Here is a 14,746-nt window from a genome sequence, read left to right on the forward strand (position 1 = left end):
ATCCTTGAGGTCCCTTCCAACCCGGGTGATTCTGTGATCTGTGATTTTTAACGTGCTGGCACATGTCCTCTGCTCGTTGTCTGCGATGTTCTTTTCCCCAAAGTAGTGTGGGGACTTGCTGGTTTTGACTTTTTTGATACTAAAGGAAATGAGTCAGTTCACTTACGCTTCTCTCCAGTCTGTGTGTTCAGATACCATCCAAGTTTTGAACGAATGATTTCAATTTAAACTGATGAGAGTTGAAATCTAATTTTAAGGTGCACCTTGCTATGAAGAGTGCACGTTGCATTGGCTTCAGCCCCCTGAACCCTTTTTCTCCTTTTCCACGAGGAAGTAACGCTGTGTTTTTCTTTAGGCGCCTGTCTGTGGCATGAACGGACCTGCACCTCAGCACGTAGACGTGCTCAGCAACAAGCGATCCACGCGCCGCCTCTGCACAGCACTTGTGCTGGTGTGTTTCCTCAAGGCACCTGTGGTGCACCTGTGTGTTTTGATGCTCCGTCTGCTGGAATCCTTTCTCCTCGTGGAGGTGATGATCGCTACAACTACGGCCTGCCCCAGGCGAGCGCAAATCCACCTCTGCCTGAACCAGGCTGTTTTACAAAACCTGCGTTTGCACCCACAGGTTTAAAACCTGCAGAGTCCTGTGTCAGTGCCGCACAGGACAAATTAGGATCCGCCTTTGTGAAAAAGGAAGGGCAGTGGGACTGTAACATCTCTTCAGTGAGAAATGAACCCACTGCCCCAAAATGTGTTGCCCTGCAGAATGCAAACAAAACTCATTCAGCAGTATCTCTTCAAGAACTGTCCTTTAAACTCGATGGGAAAACCCCAGTGTGTACCTCTCAGAATCTGGCAGATGCTGAAGCAAAGCCTGCAGAAGGAAGATGTAACTTCTCAGTGTGGTTGCCTCCAGGTGGATTTAAATTTGACATAGAGGAGTGCAATACAAATTGCGCTAAGAAAGACAATCCACCCAAGGAGCGTACAGCAGGCTTGACAAACATGGATGGAAAAGACAAAAATGAACTGCCCTCAGGTGGTGGAGTTATACTCCAATCTCAAGAAACAGCAAACAGGGACAAGAGTGAGCACACCTGTGAGAAAGGCACGTGGATAACACCTCATGTTTCTGGTACAAACACAGCCAAAGCGTCTCCTTGTGGTGCGAACTCTGTAGCTGTGCTGGAGGAAGCTACCAGGGAACAAAGTGACCTCAGCCATGGTGGTGATGGTTCTGATGCCGCTGTAGAGGCCTCAGAGGCTTTAAGCACCTCTGAAACGCCAAGAAAAACCGTGGTTTCTGCTCCAAAGTTTGTATTTATGTCTGAATGTGTCAAGAGCGTTTTCAGTAACGAAAAGACATTCCCATCTGGCAAGACCTCGGCCATCGGTTCCCTCTTTGGATTCGGCTTTAATCCTCCAGGAAAGAGCGCTGATGGAATTTCAACATCTCAGAAAGCAGAGCAGGAAAAACCGGGAGTGGCTGAAGCACCCAAAAGCTGCAGTGCAGCTCAGGAACCTTGGGAGAGCGAGGCATCCAAGCTGGCTCCTCCAGCACAAGATGGGCCCTCCAACTTCTCGTTTAAAATTCTGGAAGAAGGTGAGCGTTAACTGAACTAGTAATTTATTCAACTGTGCTGCTCATTAGTCAGTCATTAGTGCTAGTCATTGTCTGAGTTCTTCTGTCTTAATAGTATGTCGATTCTTTCAGTTCCAGTGCAGGTCTGTGATCTTCAAATCCTAGACTTTCAACTTGAGTGATACTGAGTTGTAGCTATTTGCACGTGAGAACAGAAATGTGCCTTATGCAGGATTCAGCGTTAGTCTGCAGTGAGACAGGGAGTTGCGGGTAGGATTTTGGAATGTGTGCGAGGCGCTGTTTAAGATGTCAGGGTGAAGTGCTGAGTGCCTTTTTTGAGCTGAACTGGCAGTGGATATGCGCAGGCCTCGCTCTGACTGGCCACTACGAGAGCAGCACGTGTGCTTCAGCTTCAACTCGAGTCATCTCTTCAACTCGGAGACATCCTGCTGCTCTGCCTCCATTCCTTTCCGGTAGCTTTACATCTTTAGCTTCAGCCTTGGATTGTCCTGGTTTTTCTTGTACTTCCCAGAAGAGATGTGAAATAAGTTCTGTTCAGTTGCTGTGTCATATCTTCTGGAATTTCACATGCTCAGAGCTCATCGGTAGTACAGCTGCTGCAGACAGCTTTCCGTTTCTGACTGTCTTTTGCAGTCCTTGGTTTTGCTTTTCCTCTGTAGATGATTCCCGTATGGCTCTTCCTTGTAGCTGCGTTTTGTTTGGTGTAAGGCCATCACTAATTCTTGTAACGGTATGAAAATGCTGACCTGTTCCTGGTCTGAGACTTGAATTTCAAAGCTGAAATTCAAGGTTTCAAAGGGAAGGGCAAAGTATAGTGCTACTAGAACCAACAGACTCTAACAGTACTTCAACTGAGAAAACCTGTCATCTTCCATTTGGCCAGTCACCCTTTCTGAGGCTGTGAGTGTCTGTATAGTAATAAAAGGTGGCACATATTGGGCTACCAGAAATATAAGTAAATGTCAAAGGAAGCTGGTGTCTGTAGTGGCAGTGGCAAGTTTGAAATCTTCATTATTGCATGGAGGTTCTTGGATAGCAGCAGAAAACCAAAGCATGGCGGATTTACAGTTCCTTAGTTATCCTGAATGAGTGTCTTTTTATCTAAGGATGCCTTTTCAAAAGCTCTGAATGCAAGATGTTCTGAGTATCGTTAGGTTACTTCATAATGTACGTGCCAGAAATGATCTCAGTATTTAGCTGTCTTATCAGCTGTTTTCCACTAATGTTTGTTCTTTGCAGCAGGCCCCCCAGTCAAACCTGAGCTGCAGAGGGAATGTGTTACTGCTTCTCAGGTTTCTCAGGGAGAGAAGGGAAACAGCTTTGCCTCCTAAAGTAGAAACAGCTTTGGCTAGTAGAATTCCTCCTAGCAGGTATGTAAGAGTGGAGGGATTTCAGAGCAGTTTCCAAGGGAAATGGTGCTCATTTTGGAATTGCACTGCTCCAAAGGCACTTCAGTCTCTTGTCGAGTCAAGCTTGAGTGTGTCTTAAGAGTAATGAAGAGTTCTTGTTTGTTTTTTTCCCCAGTTGTTCGCTTCCCTTAATCCCTGTTACTTAGCTGCTCTGAAGCAGTAGTAGCTATAGGAGCTATAGGAAAGTTGGAGACGGAGAACTTACTATCATGATTTCTCTGTACTGCAGTTGTAATTATAAATGAAGAAATTTATCAGTTGCTGGGAGGGAGGGAGAGAGGGAGGGAGAGGAGAGGGGAAATGCGGCTTTATTGGAGGGAGCGGTTATTCTTAGTGTCCAGACTTAATGTAGTTTGAATGTTAGGCTCTCGTGGCTGATTTGCTTACCGTGTTCTTAGTCGTGCTGACTCAGTCTGTACAAGGAAGGAAGAATTACATACTGCAGCAACCAGTGAACAACAGCGGTATTTGTGCAGTCAGCTGCGAGCAGCGAAGAAGCAGAATGCACAGAAACTGCTCATGTATCACAGGATTTACCAGGAGGTGGTGATGCAGCTTTTTAGGAAGGAGAAGAACTGTAAGCTCAAGTAGAGATGAGTTTAACTGGAAGTAGCCTTATGTAGCTTTGTAAGGCTTAAAACCGTTGTTCGTGTCTGGATTTCATGTTTGACCCTAGCGTGCCTAATAGGATGAGAAGCTTGCAGTGACTGTAATCTTCTAGTTTGGCCTCCTGTAAAGAACAGACCTTAATTGCAGGTTAGTGTAATGATTAAGCAAGACCGACAGCGCACCAATAAACAGTAGGTAGTGTCCTTTAATTGGAACAGCTAATCTGATGAAGTCTGCAGAATGTCGTCTTCCTCTTTCTTCAATATCCTGTCTGCCTTTCCTCATCTCTTCATCACAGTATGACTTCTGTGAGTTTTTTTCTCGCCTTACCTGCTCTTTTTCTCCTTCGGTGTCACTTCTCCCACCAGAAATGCTTGTCTGTCACACGTTTCTGCAGTTCTTCCAAGTTTTTCTGTAGCTTTGGAAGATGTGTTAATTGAAGAATGTTAAAAGCCAGTAATGCGCACGTAGAAAGCGTGGAGGATATGCAGCTGTGAGGCCTCCGTTTATTATTTTCAGTTGATTCTTGTTCTGTCAGATGCCAGTATGAAGTTTTTTAACGGTCTTTAAGAGGAGAACACCTGGGATGCTAACAGTGCTGCGTTATCACTTAGCACATCATTCAGCAGACCTGAAATTTTGCTGGGGAATTGTGGCCAGCACACTGGATAGCTTAAAAATCAAACAACTTCCTATGCAGCGTGGTGCAGGCAGTGTTGCATTGCTAAAATGAATTTCAAACGCTGGAACTTGTTGGGCTCTTCCATTTTGAGAAGGCAGGGCTTTTCATTCACTTCAGTGCATGATGAGTGTCGAGCTGAGGGTACAAAGCCACTGAAGAAAGGAAAACGTTGAATAATTTTGCATTATCTGATGTCAGAATTGTAACAGTGCTGTAGGTGACAACAGCTTCTGGGGAAATCACGCATTACTGTGCTGTGTTTTAGGTGGAGGTAAAGTCTGGAGAAGAATGTGAAGGAATTGTCTTCAAAGAGAGGGCAGAACTTTACAGCTGGGCCAGAGATGCTGCTCAGCGGAAGGAGCGCGCTCTTGGAGAGCTGAAGGTCCTCTTCCGGACACAGCAGAAGTATTCCAGGACCCTCATGAGAAGGGACCGAGTTGTTGAGGTGTGTGCAAAGCATGTCATCGCCACAGAAATGAACTCATTGCCCTCTGAAACATCAAACTGTTTGAATTTGGACAGCTACAGGTGATGCTGGTGAGTCGGTTGGGTGGTTTTTACAGTTCTTTTCGGTCTCTCCTGCAGTCTGTTTGGCTTTGTTTTACCCTGGAGATGCTACAGAACAAAAGCTGCTGATCTCTGGCTGCAGTGAGTAGAGCTAAGGAAATCTCTTCTTGGGTTTGTTTTCAGACGGTGAAGTGGAAGTAGAGCGAGTTGCGGTCAGATTAGAAGTTCAAGAACTGGCTGATTCTTTCGAGAGGAGATTGAAGAATGCCAGCAAAGCTTGTCAGAGCTGCAGAAGGGCCAGCTCTCTCTGGCAGCAGAGCTGTCGAAGGACACCAGCCCTGTTGTTGTGTATTTTGATGTTTCTGCCAGCGATGAACCTTCAGGACACACAGCCACGGAGCTGCTTTCACACATTGTCCCTCGGACGGCTGGAAAGTTCAGGGCCCTGTGCACAGGGGAGAAAGGCTCGTGGATTCAAGAGTACCACGTTTCACAGGATAGTTAGTGACTTCCTATGTCAGGTAAGCTTAACGTGAAGGCTTTTCACGGAGAGAAAAAACCCACCTGGGCTGCAGCACCGCATGGATCCTGCCTGAAAGTGGGCTTTTCCTGTTTTTGACTGTAGTGAGAGTAGCCAAAATCAGCAGGGCTGCTGTCAGCAGCGATGCCTCAAGCTTTCCCAACACTTCTAGAGAGGATCACGTTTTATTCTTGGAGAGCTGTGACTTCATGGGAACGCCACAGCCTGCATGTGAGACTTCATTTTGTTCATGCTGTTGTCTGCCTGATCGCTCCTCTTTGACAGCTGTTTGATTTGTGGGCTCTTGAGAGCCAGCTTTCAGCCTTTGGCAGCAGCAGGAAGCGGAGCTCCCGACGTGTTGTAGGCAGCGTTTGCTCTGCTCAGGGGCCTTGGCTGCAGCGTGTGTGCAGAGAACAGCGTGCGTGTTTGGCATGGCTGTGCAGCAGAGAATAGAAATGGTAGTTTTCTCATTTTTCAGTGCCTCCCAGGACAGGACTCTGTGGTAGATCAGAAATTGGTGTGCGTGTTGGATTTGATGTTTAGCAGGTGCATTCTCCTGCTGCATCTCTGTGCATCTCTGTATCCTACTGTACTTTGACTGCAGGAGTTTTCTCGCAGTAGGGTCAAGGCCACCCAAACTCAGGTCTGTTGTGCTTTGAGTATGGAGCCCTTTCAAGGCTTGATTATAGACCTAGCAGAGTAGAAGCCAACGCTGTGTGAACAGCAATTCAAGAGTGTCCTTTTCTAGAAGAAGAGCAAGGCAAAAGCGAGGACGTAATTCTAGCGATTCAGTTGCAGGCTTCTTTTAACTTTGTGTAGCATGGCATTTTACATCCTGTTACTGTGTTTCCTGCAGGTGAGTTCATTCTTGGTTGTGTGACTGCTATAAACAACCGCTGGTATCCAGAGTGCTTCTGCTGTGATATCTGCCAACAGGTATTGGCAGGTATTGGATTTGTCAAGAATGCTGGCAGGTGGATCTTCACCCTTCCTTCTGTCACTGGTAATGATGAAAATGGAATGAAAGTTGGGAGGGATGTGCAAGGTATGGTTCCTAAAGCTTTCCTGCTGAGATGGAGTAAGCGAAGTGTCTTTTATGAGGAAAAGGTCTTAGGATGCGTCACAAAACTGAGAGTGGTATCCTAAAATGTGCACGTGAAATATTAACTACTTATCTACTTCGACACCAGATTTCCTGTCAAGTGTGTGTTTTGTACTGGTGATGTTTCAGGATCAGTAGGATGATACAGTGCCACAGACCCTTAGAAACAAATCAGATGCAGAAGTTTTGTCATTTTTAAACAGATTTTTATTTTCCTGACGTGGGTTCCCAGTATGAGTCCAGTTTATCACTATTTTCACTACTAAATGCTCTCATTTCAGTGGGATCCTTCAGGGACTTTTTTTGAGTAGACGTGCAGCTGTTGCTTTCATATTTCTAATGTGATACACACAGTTATGTAGAGAATTAGGGCTTGTTTTGCCATCCAGATTCCGATCTAAATCTCTGAAGAGTCTGAGGGTAAAGCATGGGAGTGGGGCGGGATGGAAGACTGCAGTTTGCAGCACAGGGTGCTTCCTTAGGAAATAGGAAATCTGGGTGCAAACTTGCTTATGGCAGCAAAATGATTGACATTATTTTTCTGATGCAGAGGGCAGAAAATTGGTCTTCTTCAGCTGCCTCAGTCATTGTCTTGCATACATTCTTTGTTTTCAGTTGAGTTGCCTGAGCATGCTTTTCTTGTAAGCTTCCCCTCACCTCGTCTTGCCAGCTTCTGCAGCTGCAGAATACGGAGCTGCGTGTTTCTGCGTCCCCCAGCGATGCATGGATCAGGGGCAGTGCAGGATGTAGCACACGTTGTTAGTTGTTTGGTTCTTAGTACAGGGGAAGCTCTCATTTCGGTGTCATGGCAGAGGCTGGTTTGAAAAACAACCTGTAGTGCTGTGTCAGTGCTATTGTCAGCTTACATTTTTCTTTCTCTGATGTTTGACATCATGGGGAAAATGCAGAGGCGTGCATCTTGCTTTCAGTTACGTTTATGTAAATCTAATGAAACCAGTGCTAAGAGAGCCAGGATGTAAGCCAGGCAATGAGTACAGCTTTCTGACCTGTTTGTGACGAGTTCAGTAACTATTTTCAGAGAGATTTGATGCATCCTACTTAGCAGGCTTTTCTCAGGATCAGTCAAGCTTGTTTAAAAAGTAATCATACTGAACTGTCATGTGTGATGCTGCTGAAGACATTACTGCAGTATAAATCCTGTTACTGAAACAAGTGCTGCAAATTAAATGATCTCTACAGAAGCTCTGGAGTTGAATTGCTTCAGCTCATGCTCTCAATTAATGAATCTTTGAACAGGAAGGAACTCGCTGCTGATGCTCGCGAACCGAAGGGAGAATGATTACATTGTTTACCTGCCGTGACAAAATGGGCATCCCCACCTGTGGAGCACGTGGAACACCAGTGAAAGGACGTGTGGTGAACGCTGTGGGCAAGCAGTGGCACGTGGAGGTAAGCATCAGCTGACACGTGGTCTGTCACACATGTAAGGGCTGACGTGCTTAACTGGAATATCGCTGACCAGCTGCCGTGAAAGGATTAGAAAAGTGTGCAGCAGTGATCAGCAGATCATCTCCTCATCCCATGTTCAACCTTCGTTTGCCTGATCTTCCACTGAGAAAAGACCTCTGCCTGCGGAGCTGAAATCAACAGTCCAAGGAAGCATTGCAAGGTCCCTGTAGAGCAAAATGTCACCAAGTGAGAAGCAGGATGTGTGGAAAGGCAGCCAAGTTCTGTGACAAACGCAGCACTAGTGGGCATCATAATATTGTTATGGCTTCCAGTTACTTGCCAGGTAAACATCTCTAAGGCAGTTGAGGTGACAGTTCCTATTTCAAGTCCATGTGCAAGATTTACTTCTTCATCTTCCATTTAAGCTGTGAAGATAAGCATTCTAGTCCTTTGGCTGTGAAATTCTCCTGCAGCAGGTGCTTTCTTCACAAGATGCAGTGGTGGTGCAAATTACTTGACCTCACTGGGTTCTGTCAATAATAACATACCAGAATCACTTCAGTGCTTTTTTTTTTTTTCTTTTTTGTACCTTGATGGAAAATTAGGGAGAGTCTGTTTTCTTAGGATCACCTGTGAGTGTAAAGCCTAATCAGTAGGTGTTCTGTTGCAGTCGGTTTGTGTGGGTTTCTCTGTAGGTAAGTTTTGCATTGCAGAAAGAAAACTGCAGGTAATTCACAAAGGATAGCTGGGCTAATCAGAATCTAATTGCTCTTCAAGCTTAGTGTTGCTTATCTTGAGCTGTTTCAAGCTTTTGCAGATGTCTAAGATGGGAGCAGCTTGTGACACCCAGTTTTCCCCAAGCACATCAGGACGATCTGCCGCTCAAGAGCTGTGGTTTCACTCAAAGCCTTTGGGTGGCGTGGACTTCCTTACAGCTGCAATTCTCAGACGACCATGCGTTAAGATGCGCTGCATCAAGCAGCTCTTCCATCCGGTTGCTGAAGACCAACAAAGACTGAACTTGTCAGAGGACAGCACCTAGCATTGAAAGAAGAGCTGTACGTAGTTGCACTGTTTCCCTCCAGCCTCCCTTGACTGTGCAGTCCAGGACCATAATGGATAGAGCTTTCTGCTTTGGAAGCCAGGTGCAAGGGTCATGTACGCATCTTTGCTTGGATAAATAAAGGAGGATTACATTTGGGAGTTGTAAGGCATCTGCACATCACAGGTGGATCCTAATTTTGTCAGCGATGAGGGGCAGGTGATTGAAATATTGCTGGCATCCCTGCAGACAATAAATGCCATGTTTATCAATAGCACTAATACATGATTAGCAATAGTATTGCAGTCATGATAGAGCAAGAACATGCAGCAGGCAAGAGTTGTGTGTTGATTGGATGCACGGATGTTCAGCTGGATGCTTACTAAACATGCGTATGTGACTCTTCATTGCTGGATTTCAAATGCTCAGGATTAGGGAAGCAGCAAAACAAAACTGTATTTGTAGAGGGTGGAGCAGATGTAAAGAAATGCTTTCATCTTTAATACTATAAAGACATTTTGTGATTAGATGACGCAAGATTGAATTGGGAACCCAAATCAGATTTGCCATCATTCTCCTTTGAGAATGGTGACAGAAAACAGGAAAGCTATTGAGATACATTTGAGAAATTACTGTCAATAAAATCAATTAAAAGTTAGTTGTTTCTCCTTCCTCTTCAGCTGTGTGGTGATGTATGTTTCCACTGCAGTCGTGTGATTGATGGAGATGGTAAGCAGTTCTCTAGCTGTTTTCTTAGCTCAGTTACGTTTTGATGAAAGTTCTTTCTGAAAGTGGAAGGAAGCTCCTTTGTTGAATCCCTCAGTGCTCCCATTAGACCACAAAGAGGCATTCTCTCTATCAGAAATCAGGATAGATGTGATTAGTCAGAGGCCAAATGGGAAGAAGACCTTACAGCAGCTGTTTTGTGATGATGGAAGATCAAACAGGAGCTAAAGAGAACTGTGGTCAGCTGGAAACCTTTTAGTAACAACCAAAGGCCAGGGATGCTGGGATGCAGAGGAGGCTTCCTGCCCCCAGCGGCTTTAAAAAGGGACACGTACAGCTGAGAGGATGAGCACATAGGCATCTCCCCGAATGAACTTAGTGATCACGACTGTAAAAATGTTTGGAAACCGAGCAGTTCAGGTGGGCTTTGTGAGGGATTATTTTTTTTCAAGTGCCTCGCTTCCACTGTTTCAGTTTGGGTCCTGGAGATATTCGCCTATCTGTCACAGGCACCTGTCTGTTATGTGGGAGGGACTCTGAGGCTGTAATCAGACAGCAGATGACGATGCGTGCCTTTCATCTTGAAATGCTCCCTTCTCTCTCTGAGCACACGTGTGCAGATTTGTCGATAACAGACAACTGCTGTCAACTCACCTGAAAGGTTTCTGACCCTGACAACGCACCGATGCAGGCGGGCCATTGCGCACGGTAATCTCCAGATTGAGAAAGTATGCTTGTGAGCACCTGCCAGAGCACTCTGCAAAGTGCCCCAATGATATGGGCAGGTAGCGTCATTTTTATTAGTGACAATATCAATATGCAAATTCAGCATGCATACAAAATTTCCAGTGGCCTGGGTAAGAAACCAAATGTACCTCATTTCCTGGAAAAAATAACACTTAGACTTCAGGTTGGAGAGCCCCATTGAGGAGCCTCGTTAGAGATGGTTTGACAAGGACCACACTTGTAAATACAGTCACTGTACAAATGACCTACTTCTGATAGTTTGTTCCTACACGCTGCATCTTTGTAAATCACACAGCATGGAATATCTGTGTGGAGTCTAATTCCCACTGGAAGAAACAAATAGACTCAGATCCAGTTGAATTTTGCTGTATTCCATTCAGAATAACCCATTAACCTCATATAAGCATTTGCGTTTTATTTATTGTTTGTGCCTTATTCTGCTGGACTGACCATATGTGAGTGTTCCATTATATATACAATATATGTAGTTTTATTTTTCTTATTTTTGTGCAGAAACTATGTATGAGGTATTTTCAAAAGATAACAAATTTTGCCTTAATTATGCAGGATGCAAGAGGAATTTTGTTTGAAGTGTGAATGCCTGAGCTTGAAGTTTAGCTTTTAGGCTTCCCTGACTTCTGGAACAGCAGTGAAGATGTGTATTCCAGTTAACTGGCAGTGTTACTTCTACAGTGAGTGTAAATATATGTGGTTTGATCCTACTGGGATCTGTTTCTTCAGCTGTCTTCAAGAACTGCGCTCACAAATGGTCAGAATTCACTGTAGGATGCTTGTGATTGTTTTGTACTATTAAGTTCTGTCCATGAGAGCTTGTTCTCCCTATTCTGTCAAAAATACTGGAATTAGGAATTCTTGATGGTACCGTGCTCTCAAGTATGCAAACCTTTTTTTCATATTAGAGGCACAATTTTTATATCAATGCATCGTAGCAAGCCAGATTTCCTTTCCTCCTTATGGAAAACCAGATGCTTTGAAACATCTTTCCAGTGTCATGAATAAAGGCTCGGTTCTCAAAACCTGTATCCCCTCCATTATGTGAAGGCTTGAGCGGGGTGGAAAAGCACCCAGGCAGCCTGCCTTCTTTTGTAACACTGTTGGGATTTTGGGCTGTGCCATGGGTTCAGTTGCTTGTAGTCAACAGCGATTCCTTGAAACTGTAATTCAGTTCAAGTGTGTTTGTTTTGTCTTGATTAGTTTTGCTTTTCCACATGCCGCTGCCCACAGGCACAGCCTTGCTGCTCAGAGAGCTGGGAACAATCCCTAACTTGAGGCTGCACAGCTCTGCCTCGCGAGGTTACGTCCACCCCTCGCTGGCAGGGTGCAACCATCAGCCTCCCTGGGCTCTGTGGCAGTCCTGGGCCCTTCACACATCATGTTTGTTCAAGTTCTTGATAGTGTACGCTGTGCTGTGCTGTGTCTGATGCTCAGATGTGAACGATCCTGATCATCAGCAAATGCACTCCTGCACTGCTGGTGGTGGCTGGTGTGAGTGAGCTGGCCAGGCAGTGGCCAACCAGTTCAGGCCCATATTTGCTGTCACGGTGTGTGGTATCGCGCTCTTCTTCCTGTTTCCCAGCAGATCACAGGGCCTTGCAGCAACAGGGTGTTTAGATCCGCGTTCTCTCGCCCGGTGTGGCCCCCTCCTGCACCGGGCACAAGGTCCAGTTGGAACAGCACAAGCATTTTTATCTGCTTGCTTGGGCTTTTTACAGTCCCTTTGTACACATAGGCCTTCCTGTGCCCAAAGCCAGAAGAAAGGGGGCTTGCTGCTCCATACCCAGAAGAAAGGGGTTGTCCTGGGCCGGAAACCAAAAAGAAGGGACTGGCTGGACTAAAAAACAGAAGGAACGTGGCGGGCTGGGCAGACAGCCAGAAGGAACGGGGCTTCCTGGGGCAGAATGGAGCAGGAAAGCAGCCTGCTGGGCAGCAAATCCGTCAGGGAGATTCTTGCTGTGCAGAAACTGAGAAGGAAGGGGGCTCACCAGGAAGAAACCCCGATGGCAGAAGGCTTGCTCAGCTCAAAGCCAGAAAGAACTGGACTTGCTCTACTGAAACAGTGAAGAAGAGAGGCTGGAAAGGTCAAACGCCAGAAGGAATGAGGATTGCTGGGCCCAAAGCCGGAAGGAAAGGTCCTTGCTGGGCTGAAATGAATAGAGAAGGGTTTTGCTGCTCTTCAACCCAGAAGGAAGAGGGCTTGTAAGACCATACCCAGAAGAAAGGGGGAGTGCTGGGCAACAAACCAGAAGGAAGGGGGCTTGCTGGACTCAAACCCAGAAGGAGGGGGCTTGCTGGTCCATACCCAGAAAGAAGTGGGTGTGCTGCGCCACAAAGCAAAAAGAAGGTGCTTGCTGGGTCCTGAACTGGAAGAAAGGGGGCTTGCTGGGCCACAAATGGAGAAGAAGGGGTCTTGCTGGACTTGGTTAGGGTTAGAGTTAGTTTTAGGTTTGGGGTAGTGAAAGCTTAGGTTAGGGTTAGTGCTAGAGTTTGGTGTTAGTGTTGAGTTTTAGAGTTATGCTTGGGGTTAGGGTTTGGGCTAGGGTAGGGTTAGGGTTCGGTTAAGTTTGAGGGTAAGGGTTAGGGTTAGGTTCAGTGCTAAGTTTACATTTAGGGTTAGGATACAGCTGGGGTTAGGATTAAGGTTAGGATTAGGGTTAGTGTTTGTTTTGGGTTAGGGACTGGGTCAGGGTTAGGGTTGATAGGTTCAGGTTGGGTTAATATTAGTGTGAGGGTTAGTATTTGCAGAAAGGTTTAGAGCAAGGTTTCAGGTTTGCATTAGAGCTAGGGTTAGGGTTAGAGTTTGGGGTTAATTTTGGGTAGTGTTAGGGTTAGGGATTGGGTTTGGTTGAGGGTTAAAGTTATGGTAAGATTTAGGGTTAAGCTTAGGGTTAGGGTTTGGAATTAGGTTTAGGATTAATGTTATGGCTAAGCTTAGAGTAAGGTTTAGAGTCAGGGTTAGGGTTATGTTTAGGGCAGGGTTTGGGTTAGGGTTTGGGTTAAAGTTAGGGTTGTGGGCTAGGGTGTAGTATCTTCTCTACAGATTCTATTGTGATACACGATTGAACCATTTGCCATTTCACGTTTAATCCTTAGGGGAACCGAGTAAATGGGAGTTTCACATGTTCTCATGTTCAATACAGAACCAGCAGTGGCAGCAACGATGTCGAGACAATGACTTTCACAGGCATGAGAAGTAATGGAGATGTGCACAGTTCTTCCAGCCGCTGTGCAAAGAGCGAATCCAAACCAGCGCTCTTCTTTACAAGTCCCTTTATGCCTGTGAGGTTTCTGTCAACGGTGGGTGTGCTTACAATAGAGACATGAGGTAAGCTCTGGGTTTTACTGAATCTTTCTATTATGATTCTACGATTACTTTTGACCTTTTCATTTTCCTTTTAGTTTTCTTTCATTGTTATTTTTTTCCAGGCGTGTACCTGGACAAAGCCCAGCAGTTCCATGGTACCATTGTGTCTGTGATGCTTTCCTAGTGAAGGGAGTTTCACCTGGATGATACCTCCTTGTACAGCCAAATGCACTGAAACCAAAACGAACCTTGCTGTTATTCATTTCAAGTGGCCATTTAAGTGGCCATTTTAATACAATGTATTTTAATCAGAGAGATGGCCAGCCAATCAGAGAGATCCCCCACGACATCCTTATAACAAAGCTGAGGAAGTGTGGGATAGATGAGTGGACAGTGAGGTGGGTTGAGAACTGGCTGACTGGCAGAGCGCAGAGGGTCATCGTTGGTGGTGCAGAGTCCGGTTGGAGGCCTGTGAGCAGCAGTGTTCCTCAGGGGTCGGTGCTGGGTCCGGTCTTGTTCAACATCTTCATCAATGACCTTGATGAGGGGATAATGGCCACCCTCAGCAAGTTTGCTGATGATACGAAGTTGGGAGGATTGGCTGACAGCATGAAGGCCGTGCTGCCATTCAGCGAGACCTGGACAGGCTGGAGAGCTGGGCAGAAATAAAACGGATGAGGTTTAACAAAAGCAAGTGTAGAGTCTTGCATCTGGGGAGGAATAATTCCATGCACCAGTACAGGTTGGGGGATGACCTGCTGGAGGGGAGCTCTGCGGAAAGGGACCTGGGTGTCCTGCTGGATGACAGGTTGCCATGAGCCAGCAGTGTACCCTTGTGGCCAAGAAGGCCAATGGCATCCTGGGGTGCATTAAAAAGAGCGTGTCCAGCAGGTCGAGGGAGGTGATCCTCACCCTCTACTCTGCCCTGCTGAGGCCTCATCTGGAGCACTGTGTCCAGTTCTGGGCTCCCCAGTACAAAAAAGACAAGGATCTCTTGGAAAGAGTCCAGCGGAGGGCCACGAAGATGGTGAAGGGCCTGGAGCATCTCTCCTATGAGGAAAGGCTGA

The 14,746-nt window shown here is 46.0% G+C and overlaps 1 long non-coding RNA gene across 20 annotated transcripts in view; it reads left to right on the forward strand.

Moving 5' to 3' along the window:
* The window catches only part of LOC122168845, a 17,053-nt gene extending 3,127 nt beyond the window's left edge, over positions 1-13,926 (forward strand). For 4 of the 20 annotated variants that reach the window (XR_006171403.1, XR_006171404.1, XR_006171405.1 and 1 more), the window contains exons 6-12: positions 356-1,603; positions 2,843-2,973; positions 3,443-3,589; positions 4,569-4,840; positions 4,994-5,331; positions 6,187-6,333; positions 7,690-11,389. This is a non-coding gene — a long non-coding RNA (uncharacterized LOC122168845). Of the gene's footprint in view, positions 1-355; positions 1,604-2,842; positions 2,974-3,442; positions 3,590-3,688; positions 3,769-4,568; positions 4,841-4,993; positions 5,332-6,186; positions 6,376-7,689 lie in introns of all 20 variants that reach the window. The other 16 variants (XR_006171388.1, XR_006171393.1, XR_006171396.1 and 13 more) reach the window with 16 other exon arrangements.
* Positions 13,927-14,746: the final 820 nt, after the last annotated feature.

The sequence above is a fragment of the Centrocercus urophasianus genome, unplaced genomic scaffold, assembly GCF_019232065.1.
Source record: "Centrocercus urophasianus isolate 14NV4802_14NV808 unplaced genomic scaffold, USGS_Curo_1.0 seq_465, whole genome shotgun sequence".
In the NCBI taxonomy this organism is placed as follows: Eukaryota; Metazoa; Chordata; class Aves; order Galliformes; family Phasianidae; genus Centrocercus; species Centrocercus urophasianus.